The 13,544-nt window shown below is 40.1% G+C and overlaps 1 protein-coding gene across 6 annotated transcripts in view; it reads left to right on the top strand.

Moving 5' to 3' along the window:
• The window catches only part of LOC308176799 (uncharacterized protein), a 521,877-nt gene that overhangs the window by 247,228 nt on the left and 261,105 nt on the right, over positions 1 to 13,544 (top strand). Inside the window, exon 7 of one of the 6 annotated variants that reach the window (XR_013938636.1) lies at positions 60 to 3,769. The exons of the other annotated variants lie outside the window; for them this stretch is intronic. The gene's annotated coding sequence lies outside the window, so the exon portion shown is untranslated. Of the gene's footprint in view, positions 1 to 59; positions 3,770 to 13,544 lie in introns of those variants that run through there. 6 annotated transcript variants of the gene reach the window in all.

The raw sequence follows: 13,544 nt of genomic DNA on the forward strand, positions 1-13,544 counted from the left end.
CTGTGTTACTGCTTGTGTGGCTGTTATGGTTGGTTTTTCCATTATTTTCTTCTTCCTAGGGACCCACAGAGAGACCTTCCTTCTCAAGTGAAATGGAATGTTTGATTCTATTATCTGCTTCAGCTCTGACCACAGGTCATTATTGTTCAAGATCATTTGCTCACTACTGCTGGTATCTAAAAATGTGAGGACACTGCTCATGCTTCTGAAAATACTGAGATCTCAAAAGTTGTTGCTTCTCTTTCTTTTACTGTTACCTGGCTGAGAGAAACAGCACTTGTGCCACTATTGTGTAAGCTTTGTATTGAAAGGTCCAGTGAGTACAGTGAAAAGAAATTGGTACATGTGTATTAAAAAGTGGGTATAACTGAGTATGCATTCCAGGCAAGGACAAAAATAAAACTGAACATATCTAAAGCTTCTGGGAAGCTTTAGCTGATGTTTTTATGTTGTGCACTCTTAATGTCAATGCATTAGGACAATTTCAGCATGCGGTATCACTTTGCCGTCTTTTTATGTTATCTGCTTAGCTTTAATGTGTCTATGCTTTACTTTTGAACTTAGTGATTGATTCCTTACATCAAGGTAATTTGTTCTCCCTGTATGATTTTCCACATTCTGTAAAATTCCAGGCAGTATTCTGGGAGGACTTTTAACAGTTCTCAAAATTGTGTTGTGAATGCCTAAGATTTGGGTATTGCTTTCTCTAATTAACCTGGCTTGTATGTATTTTGGCACCCAGTAAGCACGGTTCTCTCTATTTCATAGCTATGATCTCATTGTGTATGGTGCACTTCCTAGGACCCAGCATAGTATAGGTTCCACGCTTTTGTCTACAGTGCTTATAATAATAATAAAACAAGTGTCGGATTAAATATTGTAAACATGCATGTGAGAAACTCCATGTCTCCTCAGTGTGCTTACTGGGATTAATTACACACATCCCTTGGGCTCCAGACCTGATTGCATAATGTTTGTGCTGATAAACACCATTATTCCTGCAAGTCATCCCCCTTTCTTCATTGATGCTAAGCCATTACAAGGTAGGCAGATAATGGGAAAAAAAAAAAAAAAAAGTTATTTTATTCCTGACATATAAGAGAACATTTCTAGGGATGTTAGAGGAAATACAGAACTCGTCTCGTGAAGCTGGATGCACATTATCCAATCTCAGCCTGATAGTTTTCTTCCACTGGGTTACAGTTGGAAACAATATATGTTGCAATAAAGAGTGATGCCCTGCTTCATTCGATTTTAGGTGGTATTCAGCTCCATTAAAATGAAGAAAGTAGTCACACCCAGTTGTTTAATAGCAAAGTATCTTGAAAATCATTGCCATTCTACTTCCAAACTTCAGTGCTTTGGAGTATTGCAGCATTTCTTTCTGCAGCATCTTTCCTGTTTTAGCTAATAGCAAACAGCAGATAATGCTAGTGGTAGCACTGAATTTTAATTACTTTCTAGGTGAGTGATGATTTGCTGGCATTGCCAAATAGTCTCAGTGGATTGGATTGCGCAGTGGGGGCTGTATATCACAGATGAAAATCTGACTGAAAACTTCAAATCATTTTGTCTCTTGCTTGCTCATGTGCAATTTTGCAACCTCTTCCTGTGAGTGGGTTCAGCTAGGTTTGAAATCAGTCTTCTATTCAGGTCACATTCATCTTTTCTTTTTTTTTTTTCTTTTAATAGCTTTGCGATATGTTGAAAAAATGTATGTGGTTTAACTAGGATTAACCTGAATAAACCATTTTTTCCTTATCTTGAGACTTTGCATGTTTTATCATGTAAACTATGATGAATGCTCCTGTACAGCCTTGTGTTTAATTCATTAACATGGTCTGACTGTAACTGCTGTCTGTAACCCAGAGTACCTATCCAACACTGAAGACTTGATGGAAGTGATAGTCAGAAGTCTTGGCAAGTGCCTTGACAGCAAATACAGAGCTTTGGTATCCTCCTTAGAAATAATCTTTCTTTTGGCAACTGTATTGTGATTTCGTTATCATTTACGGAAGCAAGCAATACGTTCCAGATAGATATAGCTCATTTTGAACAGCAAACAAAACGACATTGAAAAGTCTGTTTCACACAAAGGACTGCCTTTGTCAGTAGAAGAAAGTCCCTTTATGCTGGGCAGGTTTTGATGTGATTTACTCCCAGGTAAACCCAAATGAAACTGGGGGAGTAGGATGATTTAAGCCTACCACTTCAGCTCAAAAATCTGTGAATGTTGATCTTTTTTCCTCATTTCAGTTTGGAGCAAATTAAAATGAAATTATGTAATCGCTCCTGAATTTAACTGTTGTTGTCCAGCTGTATCATCTGTGGCTCATGTATTACAGCAGCCGTGATTCATACTTTATGAATCCTAATACAAAGTACGTTTGCAAATGGTTTTATTACCAGTTTAATCAACTGAAGCAAAATACATGATTGTGATGCTGTAGTAAGCAGAGAGACCTACAGACTTGTCCTTCTAGTCATTGGGAATTGGTATGCAGATGCTAAGAGAAGGAAGAGGGTTTTAATATGAAATTACAAACAACCTGCCCATCAGGATTATGAAAGTCAGTACTTAACCCTCATGTTTCTCGGTTGATCAGAGTGTGAGAGGCTGAGAGGTGTCAATGTGAAAATGTCTGATCTTTTTGTTGTCTTGCATCCCTGTTTGCCAGGTTCAGAGGCAAAGACTTCCCCATTGTGAATAAGGTCCCCATGTCCAATTGATGTGTATCAGAATTTGAAACTGGAATCAATGCTCAGTTTGCATGCTTCGATCTGTGACGTGTATATTTCTGTTATTCAAACACTTAATAACATTTAACCACATTACTTACAACAGTCTCTGCAGTCATGCTGTCCATTTGAAAGTGTTTCCAGGGTAACATACATATTTTTAAACTGAATTAGTAGATCAGAAGATTTAGAGAACTGCTGTTTTAAACAGCAAAACAAAAAATTTAATGGTGAAAGAAATATGGCATTTTGAAAATATGAAAGTAAACATCCTGCAGACTCTGGGTTTGAAGCTGTCGAGAGCAGTTTATGAAAGCAGCTTTGTCACTGAAGAAGAAGTAAAGCCTAATAATTTTTTAATAGGCCTATAAATATCTCTTATGATATGCAGCTACTGTAAACATTTCTTCCATATTTTTCCAAGTATTTATGCAGTGTTGTTAAGTGTTGTTAAAGAGACATGATTGCCACAGCTCTCTTTCCCTCTGAAGGGGTTGCCAGCTTACCAGGGGGTGGCTAGAGGGTGTGGAGAGTGCACAGGGCAGGGAAAGAAAAGCGAATTCCCAAAGGAAAGTAGCCTATGGATATTTTTATGAAACCTGTAGGTAGTCCCACGGTTACAGGTGCTAGCTTGTGACTCAAGTCCCAGGGAACTGTAGGCACAGCCCCCAGTTTGTCCTGCAGACTGTGCACTACTGGATTGGGATGGAGAAAGCCCCTGTGGCTGCCCAGCATTCATACCGTGGCCATATCCAGCCCTGGTTCCTATTTTACCTAAGTAAGTCCTTGTATAACAAAACTTGAATTTCAGAAAACTCAGAAACTAAAGGAATGAAGTATGTAACTCAGATTCGTAGCAGAGTCCTGTACTGGAGAACTCACTCTGAATAGCTTATAGCTTTGGTGGAGTTCTGGGTCCAGAACAAAACTGTTGAACTTTTTTATAATGAGAAAATTGAAAGCCTAGTTCTCTTCTTTGATTCCCTTTTCAGTCTTCGATTGGTGGACGTAATAATCTTGATTCACTAAAGATGCGAGTTGTATAAAGTACGACAGCCCTCAGCCCTAGCATAATGCATCGTCTCTTAGGGATCTGTGTTCTGAATATTTTCAGCTAATGATCAAATGGGCATGCCTGTCATGTGTAACTTTTCTTTATGCCTGAGGAAAGAGACAGTGCATGTTTCCGTGTGCGGACTATTCTGGTGCTGCTTAGATTTCCAAGTCTTTGGAGTTAGATAGAAAGCAAGGAACAGGACAGTTCAAAGAATTTCTACACTGAAGTTTTCTTATTTAAAAAAAAAAAAAGAAAAGTTTTGTCAAAAAAGGTAAACTAGGCCATACAGACCCAAGTAGAAATCCTGCATCCTGGTGACACACAGAAGAGACTCCACAACCATAGGGTTGTAAAGTAGGTATACTTTATTGCGGTGCACCGGGCACACTGGGAATACCTTCCCTCAAAAAGTGCGCACCTGCCCGGTTGTCTCTCACAGTTTTATACATGAATACTGTTACATGTTACATGAGCTCTAATACATATTCATTATTTTCCCCAAAAAGGTGGACCTCTTCCAAGTACTCATTCCCATACTCCCCACCCTTAGCTCCTCCCGGCTGCGCCTGCACAATGTAGCCTGGTGGTCGCGAGCAGGGGTCTTTCAGGATGAAGGCAACGAGGAAGAGGAGGTTAAACTTTTTACCTTTCTGGACTTTGACCTTCTGTTGGACAGTATTTAGGCCTTTTTTGCTTATCTTTGCCTTGTTTCCTGCCAACAAGTTGTTCATCCTTCCCTAACAAGTCGTTTGTCCTTCCCTCATCCGTTGGCCTTGAGCGATATCTTCCTTTTTACATCTGCTTCTCACAAGGTTCTCATCTACATCCCCAATAATTAGGATATTTTTAGGTTCTCATCTACATCCCCAATAATTAGGATATTTTACCATATATGTAGCTAAATATTAATTCGGATAAATTTTAGCATCTTCCCCATCTCACTGGAATTATTTTGTTTACATTTTAAATGTGAGACTATGAAAGCTAATTTACTCAAGATGCCATATTGCATTGTACACAGCATACATAAAGGAGACATTTCAACTGCCTTCCAAGTGTTGCTGTTCCTTGTGTGAAGCACGGAAGTGAAGTAGAAAATTGGCCCGTGCATGTGATGTGCTTTGAGAGGGATTTTGAAAGAACAGCATTAAGCAGTGATATACATCAGGAGCTGCATGCTGAGGTACTGCCTTGGAAAACATAGTTGATGGAAGTACAAGGTCTTGGCCCCACTTTGCATGTAAGAGACTCAGTGAAGGTCCTTGACATTGGGCTGAACTGCACGCAGGTTGGGGCTTAGCAACACCTGGATCTGTCTGCAGAGAGAAAACTGCCATTATTTTAATGCTCATTTGAAGGAGTCTGAACTGAAGACTAAGAGTGTGTATCATTTCCTGAGTATCTGTAAACAATCTCGTGATTTATGTTAAGATAAAGTTGTGCAGGAGCACTGCATTATGCTGTGCATGTTGCTTTCCGGCAGAGTGGCTGCCAACCCAGTTAATCAGACTGAGTGGACGACACCCAGCTGTGAAAGGTGAAGACTCGCTCGATTTTTTCTAAATGCGCTTTAAGCTTTTCTTGCCAGACAGATTTTTTTAGAGAGAGCTGTGAATTGATGGTGATGGTGGTGGTGAGTGCACTGTGCAGATCCACTCCGGAGAAAAATGACATCACCTGTACAAAAGCTATCCTGTGTGCTCTGTGTGGGTTGGGAATGAAACACGAGCAATGCAAGCCAGGCCCCAGATGCCTGAAATGTTAATGGATTGCTTTTAAGACAATAAATGATCTAAGGTGAAGCCTTGGTAAACATATAAAAAAAAAATAAATTGTTTAAACAAAACAATTTTTTTCTTGGTTAAAAATACAGTAAGATTACACTTTCTTATACTTGTGTTTTTCTTTGTAAAGAAGTCAGCTCACTCTAATGCTTCCTATATCCTGACACGTTATAGTAATTAGAAACAAATTATATAAATTATTTGATTTTTGTATGCAGAAGTGAAACCATGGCCCTATCCTAAATCAGTGACATTTTTTCACCTGAGAGCTTTCTGTCTTCTAAAGGCTGCATTGCTGACAACCTGGAATTAAATCCTCTAACTTAAACTGCTGGTTTTAAGGACTTATCCTGCATGGGCTATAAAAATTCATAGTCAGGATTAGAAAAGTTGTATAATTAAGTACCACTTAGCAAAAAAGATAACCAGGATCTAAATATGAAAAACAAATCTTCAGTTCTCTAAAACATATGTACTCTTCCACATTTTTCTTAGTCACTCACCTCTACTCAAGCTGCTGCCAAGATTATTTCTCTCTTATTTAGAGTTTGAATTTTATTTTATACTCAATTGTTCTCTGCTGTAGTTTTGGTTGGCCTTTGGGGTACAGTGTAAAAACATCGCATCTGTCTGCTGAAAAAACTAGCTGCATCTGCATTTCATCTGGCAAGATCCATGCCTTTGTTAACTGAATAACAGACAAAAAAACAGAGTGCAAAAGGAGAGGAATCTCAGCCCAGACATATAAGGAATATCTGACTCAAGTAGGAAATAATTCCCTTTTTCAGGTTTTTTTTTTTTTAAGATTTATTTATTTATTTATTTTTAGCCAAGTGAGCACTGCCACACGCCTGTAGATGCAGGCAGGGGGAGCTTAAGGATCACAATCCAGTTCTGCTTGTTGCTTTACTTCACTTTTCCAGTGTTGCATTAGGTGGAGTCTGGGGCTGCTGTTATCAGCGAGTCACACAAGTAGTTATCAGGTACAGCTGTGACCCAGTTCTTCCTAGTACTATAGCTTTTAATTCCCTAAAATCCAGAAGAAAAGAAGCCAATCCTTCAAGTGCGCTGAAGGCCAGCAGGGATGCTGACATTGGAGGTGACTCGCCTGGTGCACCACAGGCTGGGAATGGGCAGCGTTTCAACTCTCCACACAGTGTGCATCCAGCCTGTTTGCTGAAGTCACGGCAGTGGGCATTTGTGCCATTCTCACTGGGAGTGGCAGCTTCCTTCTACTTGTATCCCCATAGCAGAGCTGGAAGCAGTGCTGTGAGATGGCTGTTGGGAGCCCTGCCCTGTACGCAGATGTCAGTCAAAACTGGCAGAACCCCCCCACGTTCTGCATCCCTCTGTGTGTGTCTTGGTGAAGGCTTTGACTGGAGACTCTTCTTTGGCATTTGTCTGATTCTCTCACGGTTTGGTAAAACCCAGTTATAGCTTGAGTATAGATGCTTTTTACCCCCTTAGAACAGTTAATAACTGTGCTGTTTTTTAACGTCAACTAGCTATGCATCTGTTACTCTCAACCTCAAAACAGGCACTATTTATATTTCACGCAAACGTATTTGTGGCATACACGGAGTGTGGGGCTTTTTCTGGATTGCATTGCGCCAAGTTCCATATGTAAGAGAGGGCACAAACAGAGGGAAGCTGGGTGCCCAGTGATGGAGCAGGCGTGGACCTAGGAAATGACCCACTGGAGTGCCATGGGGAAGGCCATGGCCTTAAGAGGCACAGACAGGGCATCTATCATCTCCATAGCTAACTAGCAGTTAATTATGGAAGTACTTGGCATTGTCAGTTTCTCTTTCAAATGGAAGCAATCTCTGAATTTCTTTGTCCCCAGTGGCCCAAAAAGCATAATGCAAGCTAAACCTGTTTCAGGCACTTTGGCTGACATCATGATTGCCAGACTTCTTTATTAATAATTTATGTTGCAATTTAATTCCTAAAGTAACAGTAATAATAATTCAGATGGTGACAGACTCTTAATTAAAATTACCATAGAAGACTTAAGCTTTTAGCTGCATCGTTGTTCCTACTATCAATGTGTATTGGAGAGCAACAGTTTGCTAAGATAAAATTATAGCAGCCTGCTGACAGCTATGAGAGCTGAACGCACTCTGGATCTCTCAACGGGCAATGTACATGCATACAGCTAACTGGGAAAACAGCAAGCATTTCTATTAAGTTTTTCCTCGAATTATACTGATTTTAAGGACGGTATAGGAACAGCTAAGTAACCACCAAAAATTCACAGTAAGGAGCTGTCTGACCTACATTCTGGAAGATTAACCCCTAGACCAATTTTGAGACTAGTACTGAAAATAAAGTGAAGGAATATTGAGTGGAAGGGGAAGCTGGCAAACATGAAAGTCTTCAAAAGGGACTGGCTGTTAGCCAAAGTTATAATTGTTACCAACACAATTCAACCCTAGACATCCTTCTGGAAGAGGTGTAAGCTCTTACACTTAGTGGGAAGCAGTCTCTCAGTTGATCGGTGGGATAGTGTCTCTAAATGGTCACCCACCACTTCTGTCTGTACAGCCTTATTTTCCCTTCTAGGGCACTGTAAGAAAAGGGATGAAATGGACCATCAGCTTGACCCAGATGGCAATTCCCATTTGTCCTCTGTAGATCAGGAATCGAAGCAGTTGTGAACAGTTTCAGTCCACTGATGTAGCAAGTTCCTTGCTGCTCTATTTTACTCTGAAATTCATCTCAGCCACTAGTAGATGATAAACAGATGACAAGTAATTGAGTTAATCCAAGAAAGCTTTGGGGCTACATCTGCCACAGTAGGTGTAAAAGCAAATGCATGCAAATCCCTTCGTATATCGGCATGGATTGTCTAATTGCTGTCAACCTTCTGAAGCATCTGTTCACTTAGATCTGCTAGGTGGGATTTCTTGTTGTGGGAAGGAGTCACTTTCATTAACTTCTTAGACTGAGATTTGAAGCAATGTAGCATAGGAAGTGTGTGTTATCTAAGAATATACACCCTAAGAAGTAGGAATTATTTTTTAAACTGATGGAAATACTGAATAAAAGAGGTGTTTTCTCAAGCATGTAAAAGTATATACTTTGTTATAATCCAAGAGTGAACACTAATTTAGATTAAAGATGGATGTCCTGTGTGACCCTGTCTTCAGTTCATGATAAAGATATTCTCGTATCAAAGCCATGCTTATTTGCTGCTTTCTAGGTTAGACAACCAAGGTCAAAATAAATAAATAAATAAATTGGGGTGGAAGGATCTTTTCATCCCCTGTATTTTCCCTTTTTTAGGAATAGTCTCCATATAAACTTGAAACAGAAATCTGTAAGAGCAAATTCTCTTTTGCTGCTAGAAATCCATTAGTGACCTTAGCAATCATCATGCTCAATGTCTTCTCTATGAGCCACTTGGGAAAAAAATTGTCCATTCCCCTGGTGTCAGGTATGCATTGTTATTGTCAGACATGCATAAAAGATAACAAAGATGTAAAAATGTATCTCATTTCATAACTATCAATGGGTTCTCTCCTCATCCCTATGTTAGTCCACATTATATGCATAGTTTAAGTTCCCCTGAAATTCTGAAAAAAAAACCCTACGTGTTAAAGTGCCAACATATTTTTGCAAAATGGACACCGATTTTCAAATTGTTTCAAATTACTATCAAATTGTCTGAAGTTGCTATTAAAGTTCATGATTTTTTTTTCTAAGGTGAGAGACATTCCTATTTGAATGTGGATAAATATTCATGTGAGGACTTAAACTGGGAGGAGAAACTTGCCATTAATATCATTATGTCTGTTCAAGATGTAACAGGCTGCTACTTGTATATTGCGATAAGGGTGGTTTCCCTCATGTGAGGAAATGAATATTCATAGCTGTCTTTAAAAACTCTGTTTGTACAGTATATTTCCCTCAACACCTAAACACCTAAAAGACATCTAGACTAAGGATTTCATTTTTTTTCCTATCCAAATGGATTTCATTTCCATTTCTTGAAGAAACTTTTCACTAAACAGATACGTTTATCTAATACCTCAAGGCTTACAGGAAAAAAATCAGAAGAAGGAAAAATGCACTGAAAGGTTATATCCAGATCAAGTCAATGATTTCTCATGTGACAAGGGAGAAGCAAGAAAAAGCACACGTGAACACACAGATCTGGCAGGGAAAAGATCTAGCTTGCTGACGTTGTTGTTTGACCATAGGCGGTTTTTACCTTATGTTTTTCAAGCAGATCATCTCAAATAAACCTGATATAATTTTTTATTTGGTTGGCAGAAGTAGCTGTACAGTTAAATGTACAGATGATACCAACTCACTTAGCACTGCACAGTATTCCAGTTAAACAGGGGGGCTGGTGTACAGTCAAGCCAGTGTGGCCTGCCTTATGAGTTTGTGTCTTGAGTTTGATTTGAAATGAGATAAGGGTCTCTTCAGCTCCAGGAATATGTCTGTAGCTTGTTTAGAGGTTGGGGGTGAGAGGATGTAGCTGGCAAGTGCCTGGTGATATCTGGTTTCTTGCCTGGCTGTCCTCCCCAGGGGAGAGCTGAATGGCTTGGGGTGCCAGCACCCCTCTGCAGGACAGCATGTCTGGGGAGAGGGATCTCATCAAGTCAGAGCTGTCAGTCTTCCATGCTTCTCCTTGCTTAGATTCCTCATAATCAAGGACTGCGTTGCTTAGAGGATTTCTAATTTGTTCCTGGGTAAATCAAAGGAGGAGGAGCACTCTGGTGTCTTTCTCAGGTAGGTTCTAGTCCTAAATTTTTATCACAGATGCACAGTTACTAAACTACTTCTGCACCAGTCCTATTTCCAAATAACTGAAAGAAATACAAATATATATATTGCAGGAGAAGGTAAAAGATGCCTAATGGGTAGAATGGGGGTGATTTCCTCTAATCAGATAGAGAAAAGAGCTGGATTAATTCTCTGGCAGTAGAATAGCAGTTGAATACTGCACACAGATTTCATTGGATTCCCTCCAGGCTTTTTGATGAGAGACTATACCATAGTGGCAAATGCTGGGATTGTGCTCTCAGAGGAGCAGCACAACAGAATTCACATTTTATGGTTCCGTAAAAAATTACTAACTTTTAGCAACCAGTGTGTTAAATGTGTTACCTCATATTCAGAGCCAAAATACTGAGTGGATGTTACAGATGGTGATATGCATGCTTTTGGAAAGATGATGAATGCCTCCAGCTCTAGCTGCAAATGGCTAACTAATTAATTAATTATTGTACAGTCAGTTCTTGGTTATGAGACAGTGGAAATTTACAGAATTAGTTTTGGTGAATGTTTTTATTCCAGAAACAATAGCTTTTAAGCATAGTATTTATTCATTGAAGGAAATTTACCTGCAGAACAAGCACAGAGTCTGTCTGTGCATCCTGTGAGCTGCCTTCCAAGTAGTGATTAAGTACTGAAGGGAGATCATGGGTGATGGCATCCACATGTGGAGTTGTGAAATGCACTCTGAAGGGCCTGTGCATGCATCTGCAAAGCCGCCAGCCCCAGGGCTCTGGCCAGGTGGGCTCTGCACCACGCCGGGTCTGCAGGTGATGCTAGGGCAGTGATGGCTTTGTTCTTTGGGCAGGTGAGGCATCCAGAGAGAAGAGAGAAAGGGCAGAGGAATCATTAATTTCTTCCTTGCTTAGCAATATATAGATGAAAGAAAGTTGATATAGCCAAATCATTGACCAGAGCCATAGGCCATAAGGTTAGAGTATAAACTGTGTCAGAATTAACTGCTGTTAATGGAAATGCAGCCGAGAAGTGGAGGATGCACAGGCAGGCAGTGGGACCAGGGAGAGAGCCAGCAATACGGGGGGAGAGGGGTTATGGGCACTGTGCTGGTCAGAATGGGGCTGGGAGACCGGACATGGTGTAATTGCCTTGTAAAAAAGAAAAATTGCACTGAGGAAATAGCAGCTTTACCACTACCTTTTTCTCCTTACTGAAACAGTCCACAAGATCTCAATTGCTGGATCCCTGTTGAGGCAAAAAGAATCCTAGCAATAATATCAATGACTGAAGCAGAATCCAAAGAACCTGTGCTGCAAGCCAATCTGGAGATCAACCTGCTGCATTCCTTCATGGGGAGGGATATATAGGCTGCTCTCTGAAATACCAACTCTGCGCCTCCTGAGAAAGTGTGTTGGCTTTTCATATATCATTACAGACACTGAGGGCTTGTTTGCATTTGCTGGAACTATATTTTATTAGTTTGGTTGGATTTCTTAATGGAAACAAATATTTTGAAGTGGTTAATTTACAAGAATAAATATTATTCAGCAGGTTCCTAAAGTCCCCAAGGTAAATAATACAGACATGGTAAAGGCCAGCTCTGTTGTATTAATAATTGATGTTTGGCTTCCTCCTAGCTCAGCTGTAATCTATTCATTCTGCTTTGTAAAAGTGCAATTAGAGCTGAATTACAGTAATCAATACAGCAGCAGCATTTAGAACCAGGGAACATAAATAGAGGGAAATTTTGCACATAGGAAGCTTTTTGAGGCATATTGCAAAAACTGACTTAATTGGATGGAATTTTAAATGATCGCAAAGGATATTAAATTATAATTGATACAGACATTTTCAGAGATTCTCTTTTTAACCAAAACCAAGTCCTAAGAATTTGAATGAAATTATTTCCCTTCCTTTTACTTCTGTCGTGTTTCCCAGTCAGCCCATACAATAATGGTGTGACTGGGAAAATGCTGTTTTCTTGCACTTATCCAAGTATCTACATTATTTGTGTGTGAGTAAAAGGAACAGAGAGGGATGCGATGGGAAGTGGGTCCTTCACCTGGAAAACAAGTGGCAGATGTGGAAGGTGGTGAAAATGAACAGTTTAATGGACAACTTGAAGAGGTGCAGAAGGGAAAAAAAAAAAAAACAGGAAACCACTCGCATATGCTACAACCAAAGGAAACGCAGAATTTGGTAGGGAAAAAAAAGCAAAGATTCTATAAGAAGGTTTGGTTAAACATCCCAAATATAGAGACTATTAGGGAAATATTGACAGTGCCCACACTTTGGTGTAGCAACAAGCAATAGAGAAGGCAAGGCCTTGGAAGCACTGTTTCAGGTAATGAAAATAAAGCAGTTGCCGTACTGCAACAAGATGGACTACAGCAAGCCTGCAGTGTTGTCCTGTGCAGCGCAGGGCTTGCTTACAGCTTGAAACTTATGCTGAAATATTTCTTGGAGAATCATTGTGGTTTAGCTAGACCCTGTGTGGGATTTTTGAGCCTTGAGGATTTAGGTGTCTTAAAAACTGGATCATGTTTTCCATCCTTTGTCTTTTCCAAGTATCCTGCTTGTTTTCGTGTTAGTTTGGAATAGCCTTTCTTGGTGCTCAGCAAACCCATTCTGGACCCCGTGTATTTTAGGGAACTGGCAAGAACAGTTTGCGTGAAGTGTATTTCTGAATTTCAGTGTTCAGTCTGGTTGAATCAGGCACAAAACCTGTGGCACAGCTTCCCCTAGTACTTCATTTACTCAAGATTATGGACTCTCTAGAGCCAAGGCCTGTCTCTGGTGCTGGATCTTGCCAACATCCAGCCTCTGCCCATGTTGTTGGAGAGAAACAGCAGCACGGGGCTGCAGGGGGTCTGCAGGGGTCAATCTGCCAGCAGGGTTTGGGCTGCAGGGTATGGTGGGCCGGGTCCAGAGCTGGTCACAGTCACTGGGAGGCTGTCAGTGTGACAGCACAACACCGAGTGATTGCTAATATTAATAATTATCATCATATTCACCTCCTTTAGAGCACTGTGACATTTGAGGTGAAACTAAGTGCTTTCAGTCATTTAGGAAGTGTGTAATGGCTTAATAATGTATTCCCTGTCGTGTCTTTTGGACTTTATGCAATGACGATAAAAGTATAAAATGTGTTTAATTAAAGGGAGACGCTGATTTTATTGAACAAATGTACCAAATAAATAAAGAAAAGTGGGTCTATT

Source organism: Anser brachyrhynchus (assembly GCF_964034855.1).
Source record: "Anser brachyrhynchus genome assembly, chromosome: 12".
NCBI classification, from domain to species: domain Eukaryota; kingdom Metazoa; phylum Chordata; class Aves; order Anseriformes; family Anatidae; genus Anser; species Anser brachyrhynchus.